The sequence below is a fragment of the Bubalus bubalis genome, chromosome 24, assembly GCF_019923935.1.
Source record: "Bubalus bubalis isolate 160015118507 breed Murrah chromosome 24, NDDB_SH_1, whole genome shotgun sequence".
Taxonomy (NCBI): Eukaryota; Metazoa; Chordata; class Mammalia; order Artiodactyla; family Bovidae; genus Bubalus; species Bubalus bubalis.
In genome coordinates, this window is record NC_059180.1 from 23841724 (window position 1) to 23858081 (window position 16358).

The window sequence follows — 16358 nt, forward strand, 5'->3', positions numbered from 1 at the left end:
TCCATTCATAGTTCTTCAGGCAGTCTGTCTATCAGATCTAATCTTTTGAATCTATTTGTCACTTCCACTGTATAGTCGTAAGGGATTTGATATAGGTCATACCTGAATGGTCTAGTGGTTTTCCCTACTTTCTTCAATTTAAGTCTGAATTTGGCAATAAGGAGCTCATTATCTGAGCCACAGTCAGCTCCCTGTCTTGTTTTTGCTGACTGTATAGAGCTTCTCCATCTTTGGCTGCAAAGAATGTAATCAATCTGATTTCAGTATTGACCATTTCATGATGTCCATGTGTAGAGTCGTCTCTTGTGTAGTTGGAAGAGGGTGTTTGCTATGACCAGTGCATTCTCTTGGCAAAACTCTGTTAGCCTTTGCCCTGCTTCATTCTGTACTCCAAGGGCAAATTTGCCTATTACTCCAGGTATTTCTTGACTTCCTACTTTTGTATTCCAGACCCCTATAATGAAAAGGATATCTTTTTTGGGTGTTAGTTCTAGATGGTATTGTAGGTCTTCATAGAACCGTTCAACTTCAGCTTCTTTAGCGTTATTGGCCAGGGCATAAACCTGGATTACTGTGATATTGAATGGCTTGCCTTGGAAATGAACAGAGATCATTCTGTCGTTTTTGAAATTGCACCCAAATACTGCATTTCGGACTCTTTTGTTGACTATGATGGCTACTCCACTTTTTTCTAAGGGATTCTTGCCCACAGTAGTAGATATAATGGTCATCTAAATTATATTCACCCATCCCAGTCCATTTCAGTTTGCTGATTCCTAAATGTCGATGTTCACTCTTGCCATCTCCTGTTTGACTACTTCCAATTTACCTTGATTCTTGGACCTAACATTCAAGGTTCCTATGCAATATTGCTCTTTACAGAATTGGACTTTACTTCCATCACCAGTCACATCCACAACTGGGTATTGTTTTTGCTTTGGCTCCATCTCTTCATTCTTTCTAGAGTTAGTTCTCCACTGATCTCCAGTAGTATACTGGGCACCTACCGACCTGGGGAGTTCATCTTTCAGTGTCCTATATTTTTGCCTTTTCATACTTTTCATGGGGTCTTCAAAGCAAGAATACTGAAGTGGTTTGCCATTTCCTTGTCCAGTGGGCCATGGTTTGTCAGACCTCTCCACCATGACCCGTCCATCTTGTGTGGCCCTACACAGCATGGCTCATAGTTTCATTGAGTTAGACAAGGCTGTGGTCCATGTGAGCAGATTGGTTAGTTTTCTTTGATTGTGGTTTTCAGTCTGTCTACCCTCTGATGGAGAAGGATGAGACTTATGGAAGCTTCCTGATGGGAGAGACTGACTGAGGGGGAAACTGGGTCTTGTTCTGATGGGCAGGGCCATGCTCAGTAAATCTTTTATCCAATTTTCTGTTGAAGGACAGGGCTGTGTTCCCTCTCTGTTGTTTGACCTGAGGCCAAACCATGGTGGAGGTAATGAATAATGGCGACCTCCTTCAAAAGGTCCCATGCACACACTTACAATCAGTGCCCCCAACCCTGCAGCAGGTCACCGCTGACCTTCTTCCAAGCTCTTCCAAGGGATTCATGATCCAGGGCCAATTCCTCTAGGAGACTGCACTGCCCACCTCAGACTGTAACAACATCCAGCAGGTCTCTACCACCATAGGCTCTCCCTGATACATCCCACTTGTGGCTGCCATACCCTGCCCTTTCTCTGGTCTGACTGAGCAAGTGAGCCCTGATAAGTCTCAGCCTTCGCCTGCTCTTGAATGGGTGGGGAACAGACACCAGAGTGTGGTCTACAAGCAGAGTCTGGCCCAAAAGCAGAAATCCAGGGGCCGTGTGACTAAAGAAGAGGAAGGGAATTAGCACCTGCAGCTGCAGGTGCAGCAGCTTAAATCCCTGCAATTAGCCTGAGACTTTAGGGGCAATTGTGGACTTTGGGAGCAAGTTCAAGCTGGAGTAAGGCAAGATCTGAGTGTAAGCTGACCCCACACGGCCAACAAAAGGTCCAGAGATCTTTCTAAAAATATTGGAGGACTTTCTGAGTAGGCAGTTTGTCTGGAGCACACTGTATGAAGTGGAAAATGGAGGAATCATGAGGAGATTCTTCTACTGCTACTGCTGCTGCTAAGTCACTTCAGTCGTGTCTGACTCTGTGTGACCCCAGAGACAGCAGCCCACCAGGCTCCTCCGTCCCTGGGATTCTCCAGGCAAGAACACTGGAGTGGGTTGCCATTTCCTTCTCCAATGCATGAAAGTGGAAAGTGAAAATTGAAAGTGAAGTCGCTCAGTCATGTCCCACTCTTAGCGACTCCATGGACTGCAGCCTACCAGGTTCCTCCGTCCATGGGATTTTCCAGGCAAGAGTACTGGAGTGGGGTGCCATTGCCTTCTCCAATTCTTCTACTACCTTTCTGTATATTTTCTATTTTTTTCTTTTGCATATTGTTCGAATATTGTCCTTTCTTTATTATTCCTTTAATTTTTATTTTTTGTAAACTACTTATTGCTTTTTAAAAACATCTTACTTTTAGATATTCATTTTATTTTATTTCCTTAGTTTTACAGTACTCTTTAGTTATATTGCATTTTTCCCTGTGTTTTTGATTTTGTATTTTTTCTACAATAACTAAAAATGTATAGTTTTCAAAAATGTATAGTTTTTCAAAAACTAAAAATGTATAGTTTTCATTTTTATGGATTTGTTTATTGGCTTGAGTGCTCTCTTCTTTTTTGACTCCATTTTTATCCTTTTTTCCTTTTTCACTCTTCTCTTTGTAGGCATTGAGTTTCTTTGGGTGTTCTTGGCTGTCAAATGTTGCTTTCACCATTAGTCTTTGGGTTTTGTCTTCTGTGCTGTATGGCCTGTGAAGTCTTAGTGCTACAGTAAGGGGTTGGGCCTCAACAACCAAGGTGAGGGAACCCAAGTTCAGGACTTTGGACTACCAGAGAACTCCCAATCCCATAGAGCATTAATTGGCAAGAGTTGTCCCAAAGGCCTCCATCTCAACAATAAGACCAGATACCACCCAAAGTCCAGCAAGCTTCAGGGCCAAATGCCTGATGCCGATCCTTCAGCAAAACAGGAACACAACCCTGCCCATTAGCAGATAGACTGCCCAGAGCAATACCAAGTGCAAAGACAACCCAAAACACATTACTGGACACGGCACTGACTTTCAGAGAGGCAAGATCCAACTCTATCCACCAGAATACAGACACAAGTTCCCCCAATGAGTATTGTTCAAAATGTACTAGTCTAACCCTACCTATGGGGGGCAAACCCCACAAATAAGAGAAACTATGAGCTTTCTGGCCTGCAGAAAAGAGACCACAAACACAGTAAGTTAAACAAAATGAAAACACAGAAGAAATGTTTAATAAGGGCCTAGAAGAAATAAGCTATTTAAAAGATGGAATCAAGACTTCCAGGAGAAATATCAACAACTTCAGAAATATCAACAACTTCACTCTAATGGCAGAAAGCTAAGGGGAACTAAAGAGACTCTTGATGAGGGTGAAGGAGGAGAGTGAAAAAGCTGGCTTGAAACTAAATATTAAGAAAACTAAGATCATGGCATTTGGTCCTATCACATCATGGCAAACAGAAGGGGAAAAGGTGGAAGCAGCGACAGATTTCCTTTCCTTGGGCTCTAAAATCATGCAGATGGTGACTGCAGCCATGAAATCAGAAGATGATTCTTTTTGGCAGGAACACTCTCACAAACCTAGTCAGTGTGTTAAAAAGCAAAGATCACTTTTCCAACAAAGATCCATAAATTCAAGTCTATGGTCCTTCCAGTCGTCATGTATGGATGTGAGAGCAGGACAATGAAGATGGCAGAGCACTGAAGAATTGATGCTTTCAAACTGTGGTGTTGGAGAAGACTCTTGAGAGTCCCCTGGACAGCAAGGAGATCCAACCAGTCAACCGTAAAGAAAATCAACCTTGAATACTCATTGGAAGAACTGATGCTGAAGCTGAAGCTCCAATACTTTGGCCACCTGATGCGAGCAGCCAACTCATTGGGAAAGAACCTGATACTGGGAAAGATTGAATGCAAAAGGAGAAGAGGGCAACAGAGGATGAAATGGTTCAATGGCATCACCTAGTCAATGGGCATGAACTTGGGAAACTTCGGGAGATGGTGAGAGGCAGGAAAGCCTGGTGAGCTGCAGTCCATGTGGTCACAAAGAGTCAGACATTGCTGTTGGTGACTGAACAAAAGCAACAGGAAAAAATAAAGAATAGACAATCAGCAATAACAACATTATAACTTAGATTAAAAATACATTAGAGGGAAAAATAGTAGATTCTCATGGAAGAATCTCCTCTTAAACCGTACTTTTATATCTTCAGAGGTTCCTAAGGGGATGAAGGCAACCCTAGATGCCAGATGTAGTATCAAAACATTGATTCTACTTCCTTCTCCAGGAGAATGGCCAGGTCTCCAGGTGCAGCTAGAAGAAGAAAGAACTGTTGTTTCCTGTGAAGGGAAATAAAAAACCTGTATTTAAAGTTTAAGGCAAATTAATGACCTGCATCTCAGGGCCCCAAATGATGTAGGTTACATTACCACATGTATTGCTTCATACTTAACCCTAAATGTTGAGGCAAGAATGCAGTTGTTGGCTTTCCACATTTCTCATTTATTCTGATCATATGAGAAATAAGGAGAGTTTATACTGGCACAATTAAATGTTTTCGAATCCATGCCATTATCTTCCCTCACTCCACTGTAATATAAACACTGTGAAAAGAAGAATCTTTGTTCTGTCCACTATTCTATCTCTATAACTCTGAATAATACCTGAAATCCAGTAAGTTTGTCAATATTTGCTGAATAAACTGATGTAGTTCTCCCATTGGAACATTAATATGTGTAGGTTCTTCTTCTGGAGACTTTCCTTTTACCCTTGTTTGGTTCATATGTGCGTTTTCTGTCCAAGGAAGGATTTGTGGTCTGAATATGGCTTTTATTAATCTTCTACTCAACTGCCTTGACAACTGATTTTTTAATACTGAAAAAATATCTCAAGGAATGCTTTCCACTAAAGGACTTGGAGTTTCAAACTTCATGTAGATTTGGCAACAAAATAAAACACAGACATGCTTTGGGGTATGTGTCTTACATAATTAGAACTGGTAATTTGTCATCCCTATAAAACACAGATAGGGGATCAAATTTGTATCAGGATAAGTGATAAAGTGTGCTATGCTGTACAACAATCCCACAGAACTCAGTCATTGATAAAAAAACAAAAATTCCTTTATTTTTTTGCTCTTACTACCTGTCCATCACAGTTCTGTGAATTGGCTGATGGAACAGCTGTTATTTGAAAGGTTGCTAGCAGATGTGGTATAGGGAGAAATTATGTGCTCTACCCTAGAAATGATAGAAATTGTTCTCACTCATTCCCATTCACTGGCCAGAACCTGTCACTTGGCTAGATTGCATTTTCTATCACTACATGGGGAGGTACGGATAGTTGGGTAATGACTCTCACAACTATCTCTTAACCAGAGTGTCTTAGATTCATTCTATATCTGGAGGTATTTCATAAGAAACTCAAGAGAATTTTCCTGGAGAAGCAGTGTTTTGAAAAAAAAATAAGATTGACCATTTTGTAACCTTCAGTTCAGTCACTCAGTAATGTCCGACTCTTTGCAACCCCATGGACTGCAGCACGCCAGGCCTCCCTGTCCGTCACCAACTCCTGGAGTTTACTCAAACTCATGTCCATTGAGTCGGTGATGCCATACAACCATTCCATCCTCTGTTGTCCCCTTCTCCTCCTGCCTTTGATCTTTCCCAGCATCAGGGTCTTTTCAAATGAGTCAGTTCTTCACATCAGGTGGCCAAAGTATTGGAGTTTCAGTCCTTCCAATGAATATTCACGACTGATTTCCTTTAGAATGGACTGGTTGGATCTCCTTGCAGTCCAAGGGACTCTCAAGAGTCTCCTCCAACACCAAAGTTCAAAAGCATCAATTTTTCAGCACTCAGCTTTCTTTATAGTCCAACTCTCACATCCATACATGACTACGGGGAAAACCCTTAGCTTTGACTAGATGGACCTTTGTTGGCAAAGTAATGTCTCTGCTTTTTAATATGCTGTCTGGATTGGTCATAACTTTTCTTCCAAGGAGCAAGCATCTTTTAATTTCATGGCTGCAGTTACCATCTGCAGTGATTTTGGAGCCCAAGAAAATAAAGCCTGTCACTGTTTCCATTGTTTCCCCATCTATTTGCCATGAAGTGATGGGAGCAGATGCCATGATCTTAGTTTTCTGAATGTTGAGCTTTAAGCCAGCTTTTTCACTCTCCTCTTTCACTTTCATCACGAGGCTCTTTAGATCTTCACTTTTGCTTTCAGCTAAGGCTTTGTAACCTTAGCAAACTAGATCTTGCATACAGCACAGGGTGACAATCATAGAATTTTTGGAATCAGAGAGACATGAGTTCACGTTTCTGCTCTGCCACTTAACATGTGGCATTATGTAAGACACTTAATCTCTCCAAGATGAGTATTATCATCTTTAAAATATATCTACTTCATAGGTAAAATGAAATTGTGAAGATAAAATGAGATCCTATAAAGAAGTGCCAAGCGCACAATGTCTGACACATGTTTGAAATTCAATACACATTAGCTTACTTGAAAGATGGATTGTCTTGACATTTTATTAGTTGGTGTCTCTTGGGTTAAGTTTTCTTGGCAGAGGATGCTTTTATGTTCTCAGGAGGTCTAGCAATTAAGACTGCTCAGAGTTATTTGTGGGGGAATGTTCTTGAAAGAGCAATTCTTTGGAAATGATTCTTTAGCTTACCAGGGTTAGCCTTCATTAATTCTCTGTTTCTACACACAATCTTTCACATGTGTCTTCCTACTCAAGTTTCTCTGAAAGTCTCAACATTAGAAAGTCCAAACCTCGGATATCCATTGGTTTCCCCAAAGATGTTTTCACAACACCTTTGTCTCAGTCCCACCTAAGTCTAATTAAATCAGTTTCTTGAAGAAAGGGGACCTAGTCATGTGTATTTCTTAAAGCACTTCTACTGATTCTAATGAGAAATGAGTATTGAGAACCATTTCCTACATATTCTGGCTCTTACTCACCTCTCCAGCTTCATCTACTACCACCCCTCTTTCTCTTGGTCATCACGCTCCGGCCATCTTTTTGTTCACCAAACATGCCAAGGGCGCTCCTACTTCAGGACCTTTGCATTCATTGTTCTCTCTTTCTAAAAGGTATCTTCTCGAATTTTAATATACATTTGACTCTTGCACAGTTGAAAGTCTGTGTATAACTTTTGAATCCCCTAAAACTTAACTACGATAAGCCTACTGCTGACCAGAAACCTTAAAGATAACATAAATGTCCATTAAAACATTTTTTGTGTTATATTTACTGTATACTATATTCTTACAATAAAGTAAGCTGGAGAAAGAACTTTTAAAAGCATAAGGAAGAGGAAACACATTTATAGTACTGTACTGTATTTATCAATACTCTCAGTTTATATCATGTGTTTATAAGATGGTCTGTCAGTTGTTGTTGTTATAAATAGATTTATGTATATTTTGTGGATGTGTGCAATCTCAGGTGTGCTTAGTCACTCAGTTGTGTCCAACTCTTTGCTACTCCATGGGCCGTAGTCTGCCAGGCTCTTCTGTTCATGGAATTTTCCAGGTAAGAAAACTGGAGTAAGTTGCCATACGGTATTTATCAATACTTTAAGTTTATATCAACTGTTTACAAGATGGTCTGTTGGTACAAACATCAATATTATCTTACATGATACAAAATACTGTAGGTGTTACATGTATTACTAATGCTAGACACCAAAAATGAAAAAATGATATGAAAAAGAAAATTTTATTTATATCATTACAGGTATAATGATTCATGCATTGATAATGAAGAAGCAGAAATATGATTGCTTTATGGTAGCCTAAAGTAAACCATATGATTTCTTCACATAACCTAGCCTATACATTAATGAATGAATCATAAATGTTCTTGGCATATAGTATTATAGTCATATTCATAATACAATACCAGTAATATTATATTTAAAAAACCCTGCTTATTTGTGATGATAGACTGAAATGCAGTTTCTCCAGTTAAAAGAGATCAAGAAGGGCACAATGTATGGTAATGTAATTCTTTGAAACCAAAGTTATCAAACAGGAAGAATAATCATGATCATCATGAAGTGAAAGTTGCTCAGTCGTGTCCAACTCTTGCAAAGAATAATAGCACATTGTTAATTTTACATTAGTTATCACTCACCTTATGCTTATGTAAGGACTTCAGTTGATGATTCCAGAGGGGAAAATGTAAGCCACTAGCCACTGCCAAAGCCAGGGAGAACACAGGGGGCAGCAGAGAAAACGCTGCCCCTGCGGGCTTGACTCTAGAGGTGGAGCTGCCACAGGTCACTGTGCAGCACTTGCTGGGAGCTTAAGCAGCTTGGCTCTTCCTAGGGACCCATGATGCAGGGCCAATTCCTCTGGGAGCGTGCATGACACACCTCAGATTATAGCAACATCCAGTAGGTCTGTCCAGCTGCAGGCACTGCCCAGTAAGTCCCAATTGTGGCTACCATATGCCAGCCTGACTGAACAAGTGAGCCCTAGTAAGTCTTGGCCTTCACCCCATCTTGTTTGGGCAGAGAGCAGACACCAGAAGGCAGCATACAAGCAGAGCTGTGTCCAAAACCAAAGAACACCAGGGGCTATGGGATGGAAGAAGAGGAAAGAAATTAGCTCTTACACCCCAGGTGCAGCAGAATCCCTGAAATTAGCCTGAGACCATGGTCTTTGGGAACTTCCTTCCTTGCACAGATACACAGAAATCTGTAACTCTAAGAGATAATCCACAATAATTATCTCCTAAGATTTTTCTATGTATACACTGAGATAGATAATTCAGAAGGACCTGATGCTCAGCACTCTGCTTATCCTTCTATGGCCAAAAAAATAGTGCGGCCCCACCCCATAAATAGTATACCTGAGTCAGGAAGCTGTACGCTGACAACCTCAAAATGGCAAATCGAGTGTACTGCACTGCAGCATCGACAAGATGGTATGAAAAGGAGAGAAAAGCAGTGCCTACTCTCTTATCTCCGACCTCCCTGACTTGGTATGCTATCATGTCCCTGGAGCCTGGACAGGCTTGGGTCCCACTGCTGAACTGGGGTGGTTGACACAGCCTGGTGGGGTGCCCTTGGTTGACCCTTTTAATACTGTTTCCTAAGTTCTGGCTGGGACCAGAGTCCCAAACGGCACCAAGGGCCTCAAGGGATTTGAAGGCAAGGTTCAGCTAGCCTCAACCTCTTGTGGTGCTGGGGATCCCAGCTCAAGCCTTGTTCCTGAGAGTGCAGCCTCCTAGCACTAGAACCTAAGCACCCTCAGCAGCGTACTGTGGTCCTGGAAAGATTAGCCAGGGCGGGCTGTTTGTGTGACGCTTCAGGGGGAAAGATTACTGAGACTCAAGCCCTTTTGGGTTAGCTCAGGCACACTCCTCCCTATTTCACGGCCCAAGAAGCAAACTTTTCCTAAGGTTTTTGTTACACCAGGAACCAAAGGTAGGCCTGGGTGATGCTGCTGCCTTGTGGACATTTTCTGTAACTACAACATTTTCTCCGATGTGCACCGGCAACTCAAAGCAGGAGGGCTGGATTTCCGTTAATGACAGAAATTAACATTACCCTCCTCAGGAAATGTCCTGGGGCGGGTAATGGAAAAATAAATGCCAAACACAGCCAACTTTCAATAACCCAATTGTCAAAAATTCTCCTGACAACCTTTTGGGGTGGGGTGGGGGGAAGCTAAAACAAAATCAAACCTCCACAACAAGACAAGATACTAAGGATCCCTAATTGCAGGAGGATTGCCATTCAAAACGACAATGGGAAATCAAATCCCACCAGTCACAGTGGTCATCATTAATCTACAACCTATGGATGTGGGAGAGAGCCTGGAGGAAAAAGAATCCCCCTAAGCTGTCTCTGGAAATATACATTGGCAACAGTCAATATAACGGACAGTTTCTGAAAGCCTGAAAAAAGACTCTCAGAGAGATTAAAACTAGGATCTGACATTCCCACACCTTAGTCTATATCCTGAGAAAACCATTGATCAAAAGGCACAGACAGCCCAACAAAGCTTCAGCACTGCTTCTAATAGCCGAGACACACTACCAATAAAATCTCCAATGAGGGATTAAAGCTGAAACAAGCTGTGGTACACATATACAGTAGACTATTTCTCACTCATAAAAAACCATCACTGAAATTAGGTAATTATGACGGTAGTAGCCACAGGGATGATCCTTGAAGGATCACACACTAAGGGAAGTCTGTCAGGCAGAGGAAGACCACGGTTTATGAGGTACCTTCCAGGCAAAATAAAAGTAGACATATAAGGCAAGAAACTTACAACCTTTGAATTCTCAGAGTTTGAATTCTGAGAATTCAAAGGAAGGGTTCCAGAGAAATGTAAGTGATGGCCCAGGAGTGAATTAGGATGTCCGTGCCTATATACACAAGAAATCTGTACTGTAATAGATAATCTACAGTGATTATCCCATTTTTTTCCTTTCTACCTTCCATATATAGACAGCAATCCATATCTCTAAAGACAGAAATCTGTATCTCTAAGAGATAATCCACAGAAATTATCTCCTAACTTCCTTTTTTATGTACACAGAAAAGTGTATCTGAGATATATAATTCACAAGGACCTGATGCTTGGCACTCTTCTCGACCTTCTATGGTAAACAGTTCAAAACTGCAATAGCGATAAACCGTGGATATGTTATACTTGAATCAGGTAGCTGTACACTGAGGACAAGCACAGCACTGCAAATCGACTATTCTCCAACACAGCAGCAGCATGACGTTAAAGGAAAAGAAAGAAAAGCGATGCCTGCTTGATTCCCTCCTATCTCCCTGACTTGGGGTGTGATCCATCCTGGAGCCTGTGCAGGCTTGGGTCTCCAGGCTAGACAGCTGTGTTTTTGAGACAGCCCGTCAGGGTGTTCGTTGAGCCCTTTTTAAGCCTATACAGTCCTCTGTGATCTGGTTGGGACCACAGACCCAAGTGGGATCAAGTCTCAAAGACCTTGGGGGCAACAGTCACCTAACCTCCAGTCTCCTGGTGCTGGAGACTTCCAGCTCAAGCCTCCTTCCAGAGAGTACAGACTCCTCAGGCACTGAAGCACAGTCAGGAAGGTGCTGTGGCTCCCGTTGGGATTAGTCTGGAAGCCGTGTGTGTGTGTGTGTGATGCTTTAGTGGGAATAAGTAGTGAGATACAACCCCTTAAATGTTCGCTCAGATACATTCCACTCTCATAACCCTAGCCGACTTTCCTTAATGCTCCGTTTGCCCCAGGAACCGGAGTGGTCATCAAAAGTGCTGCCACCTTGTGGACATTTTGTGCAACTACAACTTGACCAAAGGCGTTTACTGGCATCTCCAATTCACAAGGGGACGCGGGGGGGCGGGGTGGGGGCGGCTGCTGTCAATGACAGCTTGCCTCAAGAAAGGTCCTGGGGTAAATATTAGAGAAAAAAGTTGCAAACACACCCAACTTGCAAGATTCCAATCGAAACGTAAAATTTCCACACATGCCTAAAAGAAAAAAAAAGAAAGGAAAAATACTCTAACCAACACAAGACAAGATGCTCAGCATCCCTAGTTATTGCAGGAGGAATGCGAATTCAAAACGACAACAAGAAATCAAATTCCACGAGTCAGAAAGGCCATTTTCATAAGTCAGTATATATGGAAGAGAGCAGGGAAGAATGGGGAACCACCCACATGTTCGGCAGAATGAACACTGGCTACAGCTGCTGGAACTGACAGCCGCTGCACGGCAGAGATAATTTTTTTCAAGAGCGCTAACCCTAGGGTCCGGAGAAGACGATGGCACCCCACTCCAGTACTCTTCCCTGGAAAATCCCATGGACGGAGGAGCCTGGTAGGCTGCAGTCCATGGGGTCGCGAAGAGTCGGACACGACTGAGCGACTTCACTTTCACTTTTCACTTTCATGCATTGGAGAAGGAAATGGCAACCCACTCCAGTGTTCTTGCCTGGAGAATCCCACGGACGGGGAAGCCTGGTGGGCTGCCGTCTCTGGGTTCGCATAGAGTTGGACACGACTGAAGCGACTTAGCAGCAGCAACCCTAGGGTCTGACATTCCCACATCTCAGCCTATATCCTGAGAAAGCCATTATTCAAAAAGTCACATGCACCTCAACATTCACTTCAGCACTACTTACAAGAGCTAAGACACAGACCCAGCAAAACGTCCACTGATCGATTAAAGCTCAAAAAAGACCTGTACTTATAGACAACGGACTATTATTCAGCAATGAAAAGCTTGCACTGAAATTATGATATTATTCCACTTGTAGCCATAGAAATGGATGCTGGAGGATCACATTCTAAGCCAAATCAGCCAGGGGAAGACAAGAGTATATGATGTCCCTTCTAGGCAAAATTTAAAAAGAGATACAAAGGAAGTAAATTACAACACACAAGTTGATTCTGAGAATTCAAACACAAGAATTTAAAAAAAAAAAATAAAGGAAGGGCCAACGAATTAATTAGGAGGTTGGGAATAACACATACACAGAAATCTGTGTCTGTACTAGATGCTCCACAAGGACCTGATGATCAGCACAGGGAACTATGCCGACTTTCTGCAAAACCTTTATGGCAAAAGAATACAAACAGAACAGATACGCTGTATGTATATTTCATAAATGAATCAGGCAGCTGTACCCTAATGACAAATAGAAAGCCACAAAATTAATATTCTCCAACATAGCATAGGGATGAATTAAGGAAAATAAAAGCATCGCCTTGTTTATTCCCTCCAGCCTTTCCGACTTGCACTGCTATTCCGTCCCTGAAGCCTGAGCAGGCTTGGGTCCCATTGCTGGACTGAGGTGGAGTTTAGGAAGCATCACTATGAACAAAGCTAGTAGAGGTGATGGAATTCCAGTTGAGCTATTTCAAATCCTAAAAGATGATGCTGTGAAAATGCTGCACTCAATATGCCAGCAAATTTGGAAAACTCAGCAGTGGCCACAGGACTGGAAAAGGTCAGTTTTCATTCCAATCCCAAAGAAAGGCAATGCCAAAGAATGCTCAAACTACCGCACAATTGTACTCATCTCACACGCTAGCAAAGTAATGCTCAAAATTCTCCAAGCCAGGCTTCAGCAATACGTGAACCATGAACTTCCAGATGTTCAAGCTGGTTTTAGAAAAGGCAGAGGAACCAGAGATCAGATTGCCAACATCCACTGGATCATCGAAAAAAGCAAGAGAGTTCCAGAAAAACATCTATTTCTGCTTTATTGACTATGCCAAAGCCTTTGACTGTGTGGATCACAATAAACTGTGGAAAATTCTGAAAGAGATGGGAATACCAGACCACCTGACCTGCCTCTTGAGAAACCTATATGCAGGTCAGGAAGCAACAGTTAGAACTGGACATGGAACAACAGACTGGTTCCAAATAGGAAAAGGAGTACATCAAGGCTGTATATTGTCACCCTGCTTATTTAACTTCTATGCAGAGTACATCATGAAACGCTGGGCTGGAAGAAGCACAAGCTGGAATCAAGATTGCCGGGAGAAATATCAATAACCTCAGATATGCAGATGACACCACCCTTATGGCAGAAAGTGAAGAGGAACTCAAAAGCCTCTTGATGAAAGTGAAAGAGGAGAGTGAAAAAGTTGGCTTAAAGCTCAACATTCAGAAAACGAAGATCATGGCATCTGGTCCCACCACTTCATGGCAAATAGATGGGGAAACAGGGGAAACAGTGTCAGACTTTATTTTTCTGGGCTCCAAAATCACCAGATGGTGATTGCAGCCATGAAATTAAAAGACGCTTACTCCTTGGAAGGAAAGTTATGACCAACCTAGATAGCATATTCAAAAGCAGAGGCATTACTTTGTCAACAAAGGTCCATCTAGTCAAGGCTATGGTTTTTCCAGTGGTCATGTATGGATGTGAGAGTTGGACTGTTAAGAAAGCTGAGCGCCAAAGAGTTGATGCTTTTGAACTGTGGTGTTAGAGCAGACTCTTGAGAGTCCCTTGGACTGCAAGGAGATCCAACCAGTCCATTCTGAAGGAGATCAGCCTTGGGATTTCTTTGGAAGGAATGATGCTGAAGCTGAAATTCCAGTACTTTGGCCACCTCATGCGAAGAGTTGACTCATTGGAAAAGACTCTGATGCTGGGAGGGATTGGGGGTAGGAGGAGAAGGGGACAACAGAGGATGAGACGGCTGGATGGCATCACCGACTCGATGGACATGAGTTTGAGTGAACTCTGGGAGTTGGTGATGGACAGGGAAGCCTGGCGTGCTGCAATTCATGGGGTTGCAAAGAGTTGGACACGACTGAGCAACTGAACTGAACTGAACTGAGATAGCTGAGCAATGAGCCCTTAATTGAGCCCCTCTTAAACCTCTTCTGTCTGGTTTCCCTGACTGAGACCAGAGTCCCTAATGCTCCCAAAGGCTGGGGATCTGACCCTCTATCTTCCTCCCCAGATCCTGTACCTGGGGTCACATGTCCAGTCTCCATGGTGATCCCCCTCCCAGATCCTGAAACTGAGGCTACACATCCACAGTCTCCAGGGTGACCCCTTTCCTTAGACCCTGCACCCAGATTCCCATGACCCTTGGTTAGGACACCAGGTCTTTGCTGGTTGAGCCCCTATAGTGGAAATGAGCAAGTTCCTATAACCTCCTGGCTTGGTAGATAGAAGTGTAGGGTCTTTCTCCTCCCCCCACACTTGTCCCAGAGAAACCCTCCTCTTTTCCCTTTGCTTTTGTGTGATATTAACTGTTTTTACAGCTGTAATAAAAATGTTGAACAAACTACCTTGGTTCCTGCAGGCTCAAGCCTGTTGTCCTGCTGAGGTGCAAAGAAAACACACCAGATGCTGGGCTGGTGAGCTGCCATATGCTGGCTCATCGAGACACGTCAGGTAGGCTCCCTGGTTAGAAGAGGAAATCCCTCTTCTTTCAACCATTTTTATCTTTGGTATCTTGCTGCCACACGCTCCCCCCCAGGTCCATTCATCACAGCTCTACCGACATCTTGTAATTTGTTCTCACACTTTAGAACACAACAGAATCACCCAGAGGCTTATTTAAATACAGATGGCTGGGGGCTTCCCTGGTGACTCAGGGGTAAAGAATCCACCTGTCAATGCAGGAGGCACATCCTGCCAATGCAGGCCAAGATGGCTGGATGGCATCACTGACTCAACGGACGTGGGTTTGAGCAAACACCAGGAGATAGTGGAGGACAGGGAAGTCTGGCGTGCTGCAGTCCATGGGGTCACAAAGAGTTGGACACGATTTAGAGACTGAACAACAAGCAGGGAGCCTACCTGAGGTGTCTCGATGAGACCCAGGGAAGGTGTACTTGTCAGAGGGAAAGCCTAGGAGCCCTACCTCAATGCTGACCTCTGGGAGAGCCATGGAACCCCATTCAGAGAAAAGCACGGTTAACCAGAGAAACCCATCTTAGATCCAGACCCCAGACATCTGAGCACTGACGTTCAGATGCAGGCACGGAGTTTTCCAGGACGGAGGCCAGGCCGAGTCTTTACCCAGGTCTCCATGTCCTACCATACAGAGAGCCCGGTCAGGTGTAAATGCTCTCATTGCAGAAGCACACGATCTTAGCTAAACATAATCAGTGTAGACGGGACTTGGGGAGGTCTGAATCTACCATGCAGACAGAACTTGGTCAGCCGCAAAGTAGCTTAGGGCTGCGCTCCCTGGAGGCACAAGTCACACACCTGGGGTCTCTCACTGTCGGACAGGGGGCTCACCAGCGCGTGGGAACTTGGATGTACCTTTCTTGAAGAAGAAATCATTACTGGGCTCCATACTTCACCCACATCAGGAAACGGAACAAAAGCTTTGTCACTAAACGTTTCAACGGAGCAAAACAAAACTGTGACCAGGTTTTGCAGCCACATGGTGGCCAGGATCCAGAGGTGAGCCAGGAACCTCCTATAACCCAAGCCCAGTGTTCTTCAACGCCAGACTGGAAGTGGCCTGGCTGCAGCGTCGCAGGCTTCCAGCAGGCGGCGCTGCCCCTGACGCCCAGGAAGGATAGTCCCTCACGGTCCGGCGTGGAGAGCCAGTCCGTCCATCCTGAAGGTCAGTTCTGGGTGGAGCGCACTCAGGTCTCTGTACATGGTTACCGAAGGGGAGTGGGGGGTGGACGGGATAAATTAGGAGGCTGGGATTCATTTATACTCACAAATATATATAGACTATAGAATCAACATAGACCTATTTTAGGAAGGGTGGT